Here is a 15,342-nt window from a genome sequence, read left to right as displayed (position 1 = left end):
GGCTTTTTAAGGGGTCCCACATCAGAGACTATTGGGGGAAAATTAAAGCACATGGAATAGGGGGAGAAAAATTTTTTTTTGGGTAGAGGCATGGCTGGAACAAAAGGCAGCAGAGAGTTTGGAAAAAATGGGGGAAACGGGGGGAAGTGTCACGAGCGGGGTTCCACAGGGGGCAGGTTTTCCCCCTGTTCCAACAATCTACATAAAAAGAATAGATGAGGGGGATAGAGGACATCGGCAAGTTTGCTGGGTGACACCAAAATAGGGGCCTGAATTTTATTCCCGAGAGGACATTTTGAGCACCCAGGAAGATTTTAAAGACTGGGTGCAGGGGCGGAGAAGGGGAGATGCAGTTTAATATAGACAAAAGCAAAGTTCTAAATGTTGGGCAGGGCAATAACCATGCCCCTATAAACTAAATAATGGATTTAATATTAAGGATTGGGGAAAAAGATTTAGGGGTTCTGTTAAGGGAACTAAACCAAGACAACAGTGCATAAGTTTGCAATAAAGCTAATAGAATTTTTGGGTTTATATCAAGAAGCATAAATAATAGGAGTCCTCAGGGTTTTTCTTCAACCTTTCATCCTTGGTTAATTTTATTTAAATTTTGCTACAGTTTTGGAATACCATTACAAAAATGGGGTATAAATTTTTTGGAAAAAGTACAAAGGAGGATGACAAAGTTGGGGTCCCATGGGATCGGGAAAACCCTTTCCCATGAGGATAGACTAAAGGCCCTGAATCTGCACCCCTAGAAAGACGGGGAATTTGGGGGGGTATGGGTTGGGTGTATAAATGGAAGACAGGAATAAAAAGGGGGTGTAAAAAAGGGCTGAAAATATCAGCCCAGAAGGGCTCCCAAACAAAAGGTTTTAAGTTGGGAAAAAAAAGATTTCCCGGGGAATAGGAAAATACCCGGTTTGGAATAGGTTTTTGGATGAGTGGAACAAACCCCGCCTTTAGAGGCCAGAAGTTGTGTAGCTTTAAAAATAGGTTGATAAATACATATGGATGTGGGTTGGGGTGAGTTAGACCCGATAGCTTGTGCCACTAGGTGGTTGCCGTGTTTCCCCCCTTTGGGCAAAGTGACCTGACCCGACCAGGGGTTTGGGGATTGGCTTGCCGGAGGAGACGGGCCCCTCCCAGGGGCCCGAGGCCTTCAAAAATTCCCTTTTTCTTATGTTCTTTGTTCTTATGTTAAAAATATCAAAGCCCATTAAAATATTGCCTCTTTGGGATTGGAGTTAAAAAAACTTTTGGTATTTCTAGGGAAATTTGGAACGAATCTAATTGATTATTTTTGATATATTTTGATACTTGGGCATTCAGTGTTCAATTGAAAATGGCTTGGGTTACTTTAAATTTTTGAATAAAAGAAACTCTTTTTTGGGTAACAAGTTCCTAAAAACTATCAGTTAATCTATCTTATCTACTTCCCAAAAACTGTGGGTATTTCATTGGGGGGAAAAAATTTTTTCTGTTATTTGTGCTTTTTTCGGGGAAAAATATTTTAGAAAAAGGGGGCACATTTAGTTTGGGGGGATAGAGGGCAAAAGGGGTCATATTTATGGGGGACATTTTGACCAGAGGGGGGTTAGATGTTTGCCCGCAAGTGATCTTTTTTAAACAAAAGCTTGGGGAAAGTCCACCTTTGCGAAAAAAGGGAACAAAGCTCCCCCTTTTATCGAAACGTTTGGGTAAAGGTTTTTTAACACAAGGGGGTCCATTACATCACGATTGAAACCATTTTATTGTCAGATATATTCTTAACTGTTGAGTACTATTTTCTCAAGAGTTTTAAAACCCCGGGAAAATAATATTCAAACATTAGATTATAACTACTGTTTATCAAAATATAAAGATAATCAATGACAATATTCTCCAATATAATATTGTCATGGAAACACAGACACAAACGCAGTGTAATGAGATCCTTACTGGAAATGTTTGGCTCATAATGGATATTTTTTAAGACAAAGAAACCCTGGCCTGGAGTTTTACGACTCGCCACGAGTTCGATCCCCATCCTTGGTATGGTTTGAGGTGCAGATCTCATCACATTGCATTTATCTTTCTTTCTATGGTTTCTGTATTTTATGCCATTTCTCCCACAGTTGTGACATAATGTCATAATTCATAACGACTTGGCCATTCCACATCAACATTTAATGCTACAGCATCTCATTTTCAGTGTATATACTGAGAGGAGTATCCCAGTGAATATGCGAGAGCTTAATTTAATCCTGTTTTACATACTAAAGTATTCTTAATCATTGTTATATTCACAAGGAAGTGTTAAACACTAATGGTCAACAACATCAAGTATTCTGATGCTAGTGTCAAGGTAAAATTAATTTTGAATTATCTAGCAGACTAATTTAGTTTCATCAGCGTTATTAAATTACGTTTCTCTGTGTCTGCAGGTGTTTTAGCTTTGGTCGCTGCGCCGTCTTCCTGTGGACGACACCCCGGAAGTCGCTGCCGCAAAAGCCACGTTCAGGCCGCTTTTGATGCTGCTGCAGCTCGCGCTGAGGCTGCACCAGATTACGACCTGGGCGGCAAAATCTCTACCTATACCGGCTTCCCCTCCGGCGTTGACGGCCGACTCTCTCCCCTTTTACACTAACCTCTCCCATACGGCGCCTATGGTCTCCACGCTCCAGTGGTTGCTGCAAGCCCAGTTGCTGGAGCTCTGACATACAGTGGTCTTGGTCTAGCTAACACCTACAGCTTACCAACTGTGTACAACTTGCCTGGTGTTTAGGCTTCCCGGAGCTTACAGCTTCCCAGGATATCCCTTCATCCAGGGGACCAAATCCAAAGAGTAGAACACGACTGCCTTCTTGAAAATGAGACTGATACTGTAAATGCTATCATAATAAAAACAAAATCTTTCGCTGATACTAAACTGTTTTTCGGTATTAAATATTTTAATTCTTTTCATAATAAATGCCATAAATACAACTGACATTTTGCGTTTATTATTTTTTATTCCTTATTTAAAAATGTTTACTGGCTTATTATTTATGAGATAAAAATTTTGGTGTCAGGGAGTGCACTGGGCTCACATACTGAGTGTCCATAGTCTCGATCCCCGGCACGAATGGAAACGTTGGGCATGTTCACCTAGAAATTAAACTGGCAATGAATTTCTTTTTTCACTTGTGCAACTCGGTAGGGGAGGAACCTCTCAGATTGATTGGGGTTGGGGGGGATACACTCTCAGGAAGGTTCCTGATGTTGGTGAGGGGTTTGATTTAGGAATTGGATCTGTGCTCCAGTTCCCGAATTAAGCCTAAATGCCTTCCACATCCCCACCCCCAGGCGCTGTATAATCCTACGGGTTTAGCGCTTTTCTGATTATAATAATAATCGAGGGGATCACACTAAGTGGAATTTTGGGTCTCCAAACGGGGCAGCTTTTATGACGGGCCACACTAAGGTGTTTTTTTTTGGGGAGGGAGGGAACCTGAAATGCGGAAGCGCTGAGTCAGGGGTTATTTCACAGTTTTTTTTTTAAGAATTTATTTACCGCGTTTTTTTTTTTATAATTTATAATGTTGACCACCCCTGCCCCTTCCCCGGCTCAACTCCCCCGACCTCCAATTGCTATACTATTTCCAACGCGTTGGATCAAGACTCAACCAGGATCAGGTCTTATCCCTCCATCACCTCCTACACCTAAGACCAAACCTGCATCACCCACTCCTCTTCCATACCCTCTCCATCCCACCACCTACACCTTTCCTCAACCTGCAGGACCACTTGGATCAAGACTCCTCTCCATATCCTCTACCCTCCTCATCTACCCTTAACCTTAAGGACCACACATGCTCTACTCTTTGGATCAAGAGATCATGCTACCCCTCCCCCCCATTACCCACCTCCACCATCCCCTCCATTACCCATCCTCCACCATCCCTCCCCTACTCTCCATCAACCCCTTCCATAACGTAGCTACAATCCCCCCCCTCCATCGCACTCCAACTCCAAGACCAACCAGACTCCCTTTCCCTGGGTCTAGAGTCCATACAAGACCAAGACTCATCTCTCCACCTACACAACCCAACATTGAGTTCCCTCTCCATCACATCACCCTCATTGCAAGCTCCAACACGCTGGATCACACTAGGATGTAACGCTTGACGCAAAAATTAGCGTTCCCCTACCAGTCATCTCAGAGGGATGATTATCCGATACCCACACCTCTCACATCCTCTATCATCTTCACAACACACACTCATATCCATGTGTTCTTATTCCTGTGCTCCTTGTTTACCTCATTCCTATTTCCCAATGCTTCTAATATCTATGTCCATCCCTTCCCCTTATTTCTTCTCATATCACACTTGTCTCGGTATAAATTCACTAATTTTTTAAAGCAAGTTCAGTATTTTTTTTTTTAAATTTCACATCTAAATTTTATTCCTTAGTATTACAAATAAAGTTGGCAAACATTTACATTTTTCTATAAATTATGCACCCTGATTACGGATCTTTACATAGCATAATTTCACTAAAAATCCTGAATCCGATATAATATTTTTTTAAATTCCACATCTAGATTTATTTCATGTATAATCAAATATAGTTATAATCATAACCATAATTATTAAAGAGATGGATCAGTAAGCCAGGAAGGCCTGGTCAGGTGACCGAAATTCCAGCGGTGGGTCGTCATATGACTAAGACCCGCGTCTAGTAATGGCGAGACAAACTATGATCTCGTGAAAGGAATTAAATAAGAGTAAACTGGGAAAACTAAGTCAAATCCAAAGAGATTTTCTATGCACAAACGAAATTTCACTAAACATTCCGAAATCGCCATCAGAGTAGACAAACCCACAGTGCTGAAGGTGGCCAGACCAGCCTGACGTTAGTCACTTTCTTCAACGATCTGCAAAGCAAGAAGTCTGAGCCATGGAACTGGCATTACAGATAAGGGAGGTTTAGTGGTTTCTATGAGTATAATATAAATAATAAAACAAGGAATTACATTATTTTTCCCTTTCATTAAGGAGTGCAAATACAGTAACGATCTTTATCGAGTCGAGAAGGTTCTTTGTATCACATGATACAATTCCAGTAAGACAAGAGAGACTACATATCATGGCATACGGAATGTTAGCCATTAGGACGTGGAGATGTGACCTGAAAGGACGAAAGTGCTTCCTGCAACCAAGGACTTACATCATATACTAGTGCTTACCCATACAAGAATTGAAATCTGTTAAGATATTCCTTTCTGTGGCGTTCAGAGTCGTGTAGAGAGAGAGATTCCTCCCTGTTGAGAGACTAAGTGTTGTACCAAAGCAGTGGCGACAGCCTCTGATCCAAACTGAGGAAGTTCTTGCAAACTCTAACCGGAACCAGGAATCACGACGAGCAGACTTAAAGACCAATGTAAATTTAGCCTTAATTAACTTGATACTTCAGCCCCAAGGCTCAGAGACCACAACAAGAGCTCCATCAATTGTCCGAGTGCTTCAAGGAGGATCTTGTTTTCCAAGACTTGAATATAGACCAGTAAGTAAAGAGTAAAGGTCAAGTATTCCACGACATCAGGTACCGATAAACTCTCTCCACAAGAACTTTCAGTTTACTAGGAGCTTGAAGAAAAAGACACACTTTCCCTAACCTCTAACAAGGTACTCTAGACGGTGTGAGATCACGGATTAAGGAAGGGTAAATGGGCACTTCCATGAAAGCTAACAACTATCTCTCACAAAATCCACTTCCGCTTCTGGAAAACGGAAAGTCGAATCATTGCTGTGAAAACACAGAATAACTCATGGCAGTCTGTCGTTCCTTCGTATTTAAAATGTGTAGCATGACTCACGAAATCGTAATGACACGATTGTAAACAAACATACCACGGGCGGGGATAGAACCCGCGGGTCCTACCCCCGCCCGTGGTATGGTTTAAAATATGTAGGTCGAAATCTTCAGCCAGGAGAGGCAGATCCCTAATCGATCCACTGACAGTAAGAAAATCAGTGTCCAGGTGAACAAAAAATGAAGAGGGCAAACAGTGTTGGTAATTAGGATAATCACCAGCAAAGATACAGTTCCTCAGAGATGCTGACACTGCTCAACACTTTGAGAAAAGCATCCTGCCAGGAAAACCAGCAGTTCTAACACCACTCTTCCCACTGTGGAACCACTGTGCAAGAATCAGACGTTTAAACGTCAGCTGTACTGGGGCTACACTGGAACAGAACTCCAGCATTTAAAAGAGAGGGTTAATCCAGTTCTCTGGGAGATTTCAGACTATTATCGGAGATCACAATGTTCGTTAACAACTCCTTGCCTGGTCTGATTCCTGACAAAATTCAACCTTTCTTCTTTGACGCATCGTTTTGTGCCTCTTAAAAGATTATTATTATTATTATATTATTATTATTTGGAGAGCTAAACCTGTAGGATTAAACAGCGCGTGGGGAGGAGGGGGATGGAAGGTATTCAGGCTCAATTCAGGGAACTGAAGCACAGATCCACCTCTGATCAAGAGCCCTCACCAGGTCATGGAACCTCCTGAGGGGCCTCTTAAAAGAAAGATGGAGAAATTAGCCAATTGCCGTGACTGTCCAATGTATTCGCAGAGAGGCGGCCATGATGCTTCATTACAAAAAAAAAAAACACACAGGAGACTGCAGGTTATCAGTGTATTGTTCCAGCCATGGTATTGTGCCTTTTATTCTCCATGATGCTTCAACTAAACCAGCTTGACTTTGGGATCTCTGAAGGCAGCGAAGCAGCGGTTCATGCAACGAGGGTGTATATCAACAACTTGCCTGAGGACAATGCAGTAATAAAATGACTTCAAGAGCGCATTTAATCTTCTGAAAAGAGATGTGATATTAACAGCTGTTCAAAAACATTTCCCTAGTCTTTTCCCTTTGCTTCAGCTTAGATACAGTAAGGAATCAATGTTCCTATTTGGGGAGCATAAAATCATTTTATCGCAGGATGCCCGTCAAGGAAATCCTCTCTGTCATTTTCTTCTGCATAGTAGTTAAGAAAATGACTGTCAGATTAACAAGTGAACTAAACATCTGGTTTCTGGATGATGTCACATTGGCAGGCACAAAGAAGTCCTTTCTAGCAGATTTTGTTCAGGTGATGACACAGGACAAGCCATGGATTCATCTCAGCCAGTCAGATCAGTGTGTTGTATAAGTTGATGATTAAGACACACAAGTTGATGATTAAGATACACATGCAACAGTTAGGTATCTTTATTGTTGAAGCGTATCCTTTAAACTTTGTGTAACACTTGTACTAAAAAAATTAATAATTCTGCATAATTCTTAGCATTAGCTTGTTCACAAATATTGTGCATGTTATTTTGATCTAACCTACTTTTCCAAAGGATATATGCATCAAGATGTGTATAACTCGAGAGAATATAATATAATTCCCTTTATTTGTTTAATGGGAATAATGGAATAAATAAAGGGACATGAGAAGCATGTTGAAATTATCTAACGAAGATAGGGTCTCGCAGCAACGAATTCAAGTTTTAGAAATTTATATGTAAAAGATATTGGGAAGTACTGGTTTGGAAATAGAGTTAAATAAATGGGGCACGTTTTCAGATAGTGTCATTGAGGTGAGAACCTGGGTAGCTTCAAATATTGGTTGAGGGGTACACGAGTGGAAGTTATTGTTGAATTAGACGTGCTTAGTATGGGCCAGTAGGCCTGCTGCACGTGTTCCTTCGTTCTTGTCTTCCACTTGCTCTATGATGCATTTAATTTCCACTAAAATTAATTTTATGTTTTTCAATAAATGCTTCACTTCTTAGTTTTAATAAATACATATATTAAATTTTATTATAAAATTCTTAAAATTTGCTATACATGGATAAGCATAATATGTATGCAAAACACTCGTGAAAAATAGTACAATCAGTGATTTCAGTTTCACATTATCAGTGACGTGTCCTTGATAATGTGAGAAATCACGAAACACTGGGATCCTACCATTTTTTTTCAGTGTTTGTTTTGCATATTGTGATATCACCTGTTTACTGTGGTCTTGATGCATACATACGTATATATTTACATATCTATGAGTATAAGTTAATGTATATTTTAATTACAGTAAATACTTAATCTATTATTCATAATATATAATAATACTGGAACTTACATAATTTTTAACTCGCCATCAGCTAGTTACTCATGTAGTAAGTTGAGCTAGTTTTTGCTTAAATAATACAGGAACCAACGCAGCACCTTCATGTACCCTCCTCCCGGATCACAGACCAAGTGACCCTCCAGGAATCTACCGGTGTGCAGACGGCCCAAGCTGCCCCTCTCTTGTACTGGCAACCAGTAATACTGGCCACGCCTGCTTACCGAGGCCGTCTGCATCAGATACCTTCTTTCCAAAATTACGCTTGATTTAAATTCTGCCTTTGCGTTACATGATATCAACACGCAATTGTGTATCGTATATGGTGTGCCTCGGTCGTCGCCCGGGCGTCGGCGAGGTCGAAAAGTCTTCATGAGGGCAGTGGAGGCTATAAAATTTCTTGGACAGCGGTGTGGTGTGGTGACGCCCCAGCCTACTGGTATTTAAACTGACTGCGCAGCTTCTCTTCACATCATCCCACACCACAACTCCACACATGGAGGTCTTCGTAAGTGTCACTTCAAACTTTTCTCTCAGCTTCATCTTAAAATCTACATATTTTATTTTTGTTAGGATTGAAGCCTGTCGAGTGCACGTGACTTACTACAATTCATATTTAATATCATGAAAACTGTACTTCCTAATGCAGGAAATAATGAAATGTCACAGTTGACATACCATAAATAAGCACTTCTCCGTGAATATGCCTCGTGATAGGTGACTCAGTGACTATACCCTGTGACAGATGACGCAGTGAATATGCTCTGTGATGGACTAATCTCGGTTGTATATAGTCTAAGACAGATTGCTTTCTCTGTATATGCTCTGTGATAGACGAAGCGGTGACCTTATAATTATATACACAAGTGCTAAACTCTGGAATCATATAGTGCTTGTGGACTGGGATTTAATCGGATTTGAGTCAAGGTATTTATTGTCTAAATATAGACAATATATTTACACTGTGAGCAGCTCTTAGTTATTTTGCATGACTGATTATCTGCCTACAGTCACACAAAATACCCAGAACTCACCGTCTGAGGTGCTTGTTCTTCATGTTCAACAATGGTGTATATATTCTGTGCCTGATAACTCGGTGTATATATCCTGTGCTAGATGACTCGTAAATATATATATATATATATATATATATATATATATATATATATATATATATATATATATATATATATATATATATATATATTATAGACAATTCAGCCATATACACATGTGAAAGACGACTGCGTATATACTGTGTGACGGACAACTCCTGTGTATACATATTCTCTGATAGATGACTCTCAGTGCATATACCCTATTATAGACTACTGTGTGCATATATCGTGTAACAGACGTATATAACCTTTGCTAGACGACTCAGTGTATATACTGTGATAAACTACTTTGTGTATAAATTTTTGTGTATATACCAAGTTGAGTTCCTGGTTTTGCAAAATAAAAAAAAGTTATTTATGCAGAAAACAACATAGAGGGGATGGTTTTTTCCACAAATGCACATGGCTCGTTTTCGTGGCTTGAATTTATATCTAAATGCAGGGGGGATTTGTGGATTTGTGTGGGGGTTTCATGTTTTTGGGGTTTTTTTTTTTCACTTTTGGACGATTTGTGTCCACTCCCATTCCAAAATTTATATAAAGTAAGTCCTCCCCTATAATTTTGAGTTTCAAAAATTTAGTAGTTTATTTATTTTTTATTTATTATTTTTTTTTTTTTTTTATTATTATTTTTATTTTTATTATTATTATTATTAATCACGTTATATGAGTGGTTAAAACGTTTTTCATTTTTTTCCCCCTTAGAAAAGGGAAAGGAATAAAGATAAAGTCAAAAAATTGAACTAAACAAGTTTATAGAGCCAAAATTAAACACTAGATACGAATTCCCCTGTTGAATTTTTAAGAAAAGATTATCATTTTATCATAAAGTTTTGTTTTTCCCACTTCACGATTGGCTTTAGTTTTAAAAAAGGGTATCATCAGGTTATTAATAATTTTCTTGTAAAAAAGCCCCCGTTGATTAATTTTAAAGCAAGGGGAGAAGCTGAAGTCTTTTTTATTTAATTATTGTAATTTTTAAAGCGTCCGTTTTGGAAGATGACGGTGATATCGAGCGCCTTTTGTACTTTACAGCCATATACCATAAAATTAATATTAAATCCCAAAATTTTTTTAATAAAAGAAGGGTATTTGTGCCTCTGTGACAGATACAAAAAATTATACAAATATGTATATTTGCCCTGGTTTAAAACCACTAAAATGAGTAACAAATATCTTTAATTTGGTGAAATCTTCTAGTATCACCTGTTTAGGGTTTTGTGGTAACAACAGAATGGATTCAAGCCTCTATTGTTTTAACCAAGGAACGTTCCCCCGTGGGGGGTTTCGGGGGGGGAAACATCTTTTAACTAGAAGGTAAAAAGGTTTCAACCCCGATAAAGAGTTTTCCCCAGAATCAAGATCCCTCTCCCCACTTAAAAGTTTAAGAATCTGCCCCAATCATATTCTCCAAAGAACGAGTTTTTTAAGACACATTCAAAAACCTCCCAAATTTTTTTTTTGTCCAGTCTAAAATATAAAATTACAATATCTAGCATTCCCGCAATAAAAGCCCCCTTTGGTTTTTAAATTTTTCTTCTTTGGGGGTGTGCCCCTTTTTCCCCTAGACAAGTGGAAACCCCAAATTAATGGTTTTTACCGCCCCAACCAGGGGGGAAATGCCCCCCCCAGATATTCCGCTGAGGCCTGCTAGAAACCCTTTTTCTCGAAAAAACCACCGTAAAGTTTTCATAATCTCCTCCCAAAAAAACCCCGAAAAAGACCTGCCCCGAGAGAACCAATTAAATCCCACGTGACTCCCGAGGTTTGTCACATCCTAAAAAGTCCTCCCAAATCACTCCTCCAGAGGCCCATTCCTAAAACACCCTCCTGCAGCCCCCCCCTTTAAGTTCTTTGAAATACTCCTGGGGTTTCCCACCTAAAAGCTCCCAGTTTTCTTGAGAATTTGAATGAAGAAGTTCCCCCAAAGTTTCCCCAAGAGTTCAGCACCTAGAAGAAGGTCTCCCCAAAACCACCCCCCTGATTACCCACTTTCTGATGAAGATACCAAATCCCCTAATTCTCCCCAAAGATGAAGTCCCGTATTCCTGAATCCTATCTCTTGAAGAAGTCCCCAAGTCCCCCCCAGAGCCTCCTGAAGAAATCCCCCGAAAATGACCCCAAAGAAATCCCTAAATCTCTCCTCCGAGAGTCCCCACCGGGGGAAACCCCAAGTGACCCCCCAAAAATTCCCGGAAATTTTCCCCCTGAGGTCCCCACCTGGTGAAAAGTCCCCGGGAAATCATTCCCCGCGGCTTTCCCCCAAAGAAATCCCCAAATCACCCCCCCGGGGTCCCCCCGTGAAAAATCCCCGGGGGTCCTCCCCAATTTCCCGAAGAACCCTTAAGGGACTCCTTCTGGGAAATCCTCGGGTCACTCATCCTGAAGAAATCCCCTGAAATTTTTCCTGGGGTCCCCCACTTTTGGAAATCCCCTCGGTCACTCCCAAAGGGCCCCCGAAATTTCCCCCTCCTGAAGAAATCCCCCGGGAAAACTCTCCTCCTGAGAGTCCCCCCCCGTGGAAGCCCCGAAATTTCTCCTCCCGGGAAAATTCCCCAAATTCTCCCCCAGAGGGTCCCCCCCCCGGGAAATCCCCGAAATCACCCCCCGCAGCTTTCCCTGAAAAGTCCCCCCGGAAATGACCCCCTGGTCCCACGGAAGCACCTCCCGAAGAAACCCCAAGCACTCCCCGAGGCCTTCCCCTGAGAAGTCCCCCCGAAATGACTCCTTCTGAAGGTCCTCTGGAAGTCACCATCCTGAAGAAGTCCCCAAATTTTTCCCCCTGAGGGGCCCCACTTTTGGGAAAAAGTCCCCCGGAAGTCCCCTGAAATCCGAATTTACGCCCCCCCAAAAGTCCCCCGAAAAATCTCCCCCTGGGGCCCACCTGTGGAAAGCCCCCCGGATTGGGCTCCTCCCGAAGAATTCCCGAAGTCTCTCCTCCTGAGGGGCCCCACCGTGAAGAAGTCCCCAAAATCCCCCCGCGGCTTTTCCCCCGAAAGTCCCCCCAAGTGACTCCCCAAAAAAAACCCCCCGGGGCCTCCTAAGAAGTCCCCAAAATCACCCCGGGGCCCCCCCGAAAAGTCCTCCGGGAAGCCCCAAAAAGGCCTCTGGGAATACCATCCTGAAAAGTCCCCTGGAAATCCTCCCCGGGGTCCCCACCGTGAAGAAGTCCCCGGGGGTCACTCCTGAAAAAGGGCCCCGGAACACGCCTCCAAAAGTCCCCGAAATCTCTCCTCCTGGAGTCCCCACCCGTGGAGAAGCCCCCGGAATTGCTCCCCCGAAAAATTCCCCGGAAGTTTTTCCTCCTGAGGGGGCCCCCCCCTGAAGAAATCCCCCGGGGGTCCCCCTGCGGGTTTTCCCCCTGAAGAAATCCCCCCGGGGTGACCCCCCAAAAATCCCCCCGGAAATCACTCCTCCCCAAAAGTCCCCCCGGGAAATCCCCCGAGAGCCTTCCTCCCGGAAAACCTCCAAGTGACCTTCTGGAAGTCCTCAAAATCACTCATCCTGGGAAATCCCCCGGAAATCTCTCCTCCTGGGGTCCCCCTTGTGAAAAGTCCCCGGGGAAATCACTCCGAAAAATCCCCCCTTCACGCTCCCAAGAGTCCCCGAAATCTCTCCTCCCGAAGTCCCCACCCGTGGGGAAGCCCCCGAAATTTACTCCCCCTGAAGAATTCCCGAAGTCTTCCCCCTGAGGGTCCCCCCCTCGTGAAGAAGTCCCCGGGGTCACTCCCTGGGCTTTCCCCCCCTGAAGAACCCAGGAAATGACTCCCCCTGAAAAAATCCCCACGGAAGTCACCCCCCTGAAGAAGTCCCCGAAGTCATCCCCCCGGGGCCTTCCTCCTAAAAAGTCCTCCGGAAGGTTCCCTGGGGAAATCCCCCTGGAAATCATCATCCGAAGAAGTCCCCTGAAGTCTCTCCCCCTGAGGGGCCCACTTTTGGAATCCCCCCGGAAGTCACCCCGGAAGTCCCCCAATTCACGCCTCCCGAAGAATCCCCAAATTTTCCCCCTCCTGAGAGTCCCCACCCGGGGGAAGCCCCGGAATTGCTCTCCTGAAGAATTTCCCCAAACCTCCTCCCGGGGGCCCCCCCCCCCTGAAGAGTCCCCCAAGTGACTCCTGAAAAATCCCCCACAGTCACCCCCCTGAAGAAGTCCCCGGGGAAATCCTTCCTGGGGCTTCCCCGAAGAATCCCCCGGTCCTCATCCTGAAGAAGTCCCCGAAATTCTCCCCCAGGTCCCCACCGTGGAAATCCCCGGGTCCCCCCTGGGCTTTCCCCCTGAAGAAGTCACCCGAAATCACTCATCCTGGGGAAATCCCAAAACTCTCCGGAGTTTTCCTCCGAAGAAGTCACCCAGGGAAATCACCATCCGAGGGTCCCCACCTCCGGGAAAATCCCCCGGGGACTCCTCCTGAAAAATCCCCACGGCACCCCCCTGAAGAGTCCCGGGGGCACTCCCCGAGGTTTCCCCCTGAAGAAGCCCAGGAAGTCACCATCCTGAAGAAGTCCCCGAAGTCCTCCCCCTGAGGGGCCCCACCTCGTGAAGAAGTCCCGAAATCACCCCGAGAGCTTTCCTCCAAAAGTACCCAAAATACCATCCTGAAAAGTCCCGAAATTCCCCCTGGGGTTTTCCCCTGAAAGGTCCTCAAGTCACCCCCCGAGAAATTCTCCCGAAGAAGTCCCCGGGAAATTTCCCCTCCCGAGAGCCCCCTCCTGAAGCAGTATTCCTCCGTGGCCGTCCCAGGGTTTTAAAACAGACCTGCTTCGCTGTTCCAGAGGGCTTACCCCCCCTGTACAAGACACCCGGGGAAAACTGCTGGGAAAATCGATTCCATGGGGTTTTTTTTCCCCAGTCCGCCAAGGCTGTCCCAAATGATCTGGGCGGAAAAAACCCCCTACACCGGTTTTTTCCCACCTCGACGGAAACTCCCTTTTCCCGAACTTTCCAATTTGGGGCCCAGGCCCAGCCCCCGTGGTTGCAATTCCGCCCGGGCCCCACCCCTTCCAAGTTTGTACAGCTTTCCCGGGGTTTTTTTACCGGGGGTTTTAGATATCATGAACATCCTTTGTCCCTCCCCATCTCAAAGATGATTTTCCAGCTTCTCTGCCCTTTCGGGGAACGGGATGTACATTACCTGTAAATAACCAAAAGAAAAACCCACAGTTTTTAGGTCTTGAAACTGAGTTTATATAAAAAATATATTTTTTTAAAAAAATTTTTCAAAATAATATACAATCACTTTTTCCCTTGATGTAAACATTTACTGACCTTAAAATGCCTTTTTGGAGGAGGCCTGCCCCCTTCAGGCAGCAACCCAGACGAAAAAAAAATTTTACTTTTAAGAGGAGAAAAACCTAGGGATTTTGCCTTCAAGGGGGTGGGGAGGGGGGGGTTCCTTGATGCAGGAGGGCTTTTGTTTAAAGGAATTAGAGAGTTTTTCCTGCATTGTTGTTTTTCCCCCCATTCCCCCCCAGGCGCTGTATGAGCCTGCAGGTGTTGAAACCCCGGGCAGTTGAACCAAAAGGAAAAAAATGTTGTTTTGTTAAAAGTGGGAGATGGAAAATAAGGTTGTATATAAAGACATTTACAGCAGAAAAAAGACTTTAACAAGTTTCCCCAAGTTCACCATTTTCAGGTCAGTTCGAGCCCCCAACGCCCCTGATAAAGACTTGCTGCGTAGGATGATAACTGGAAAAAGTGGGGGAAAAAGAGCTACGTAGGAGATAGGTACTGAAAAAGTCCGGCAAAAGAGCGCGGGATGATAGGAGGAGACAAGTCCGACAGAAAAAATGGGGGATGATAGGTACGGAGACAAGTCCGCAGAAAGAGTTTTAGGAGATGGGTCTTGGAGAAAGCCCGACAGAAAGGCGGTGGGATGATAGGATGGAGACAAGTCCCAAAAAGACATCGGCGCATATCAAATTTTATTATAACGTGTAATACAGTTTAATCCATTATAAGTTGTTTAAGATTCTTTTCTTTTTATGTCCATTTCCCTTGAAAAGAAATTATCACTTTAACTTTTATTGTTGCAGTTATTACTACTACTACATTCATGGGGAAGTCTAAACCCGTGGGGGGCGC

Source organism: Cherax quadricarinatus, chromosome 39, assembly GCF_038502225.1.
Source record: "Cherax quadricarinatus isolate ZL_2023a chromosome 39, ASM3850222v1, whole genome shotgun sequence".
Classification (NCBI taxonomy): domain Eukaryota; kingdom Metazoa; phylum Arthropoda; class Malacostraca; order Decapoda; family Parastacidae; genus Cherax; species Cherax quadricarinatus.
This window is presented reverse-complemented; position numbering follows the sequence as displayed.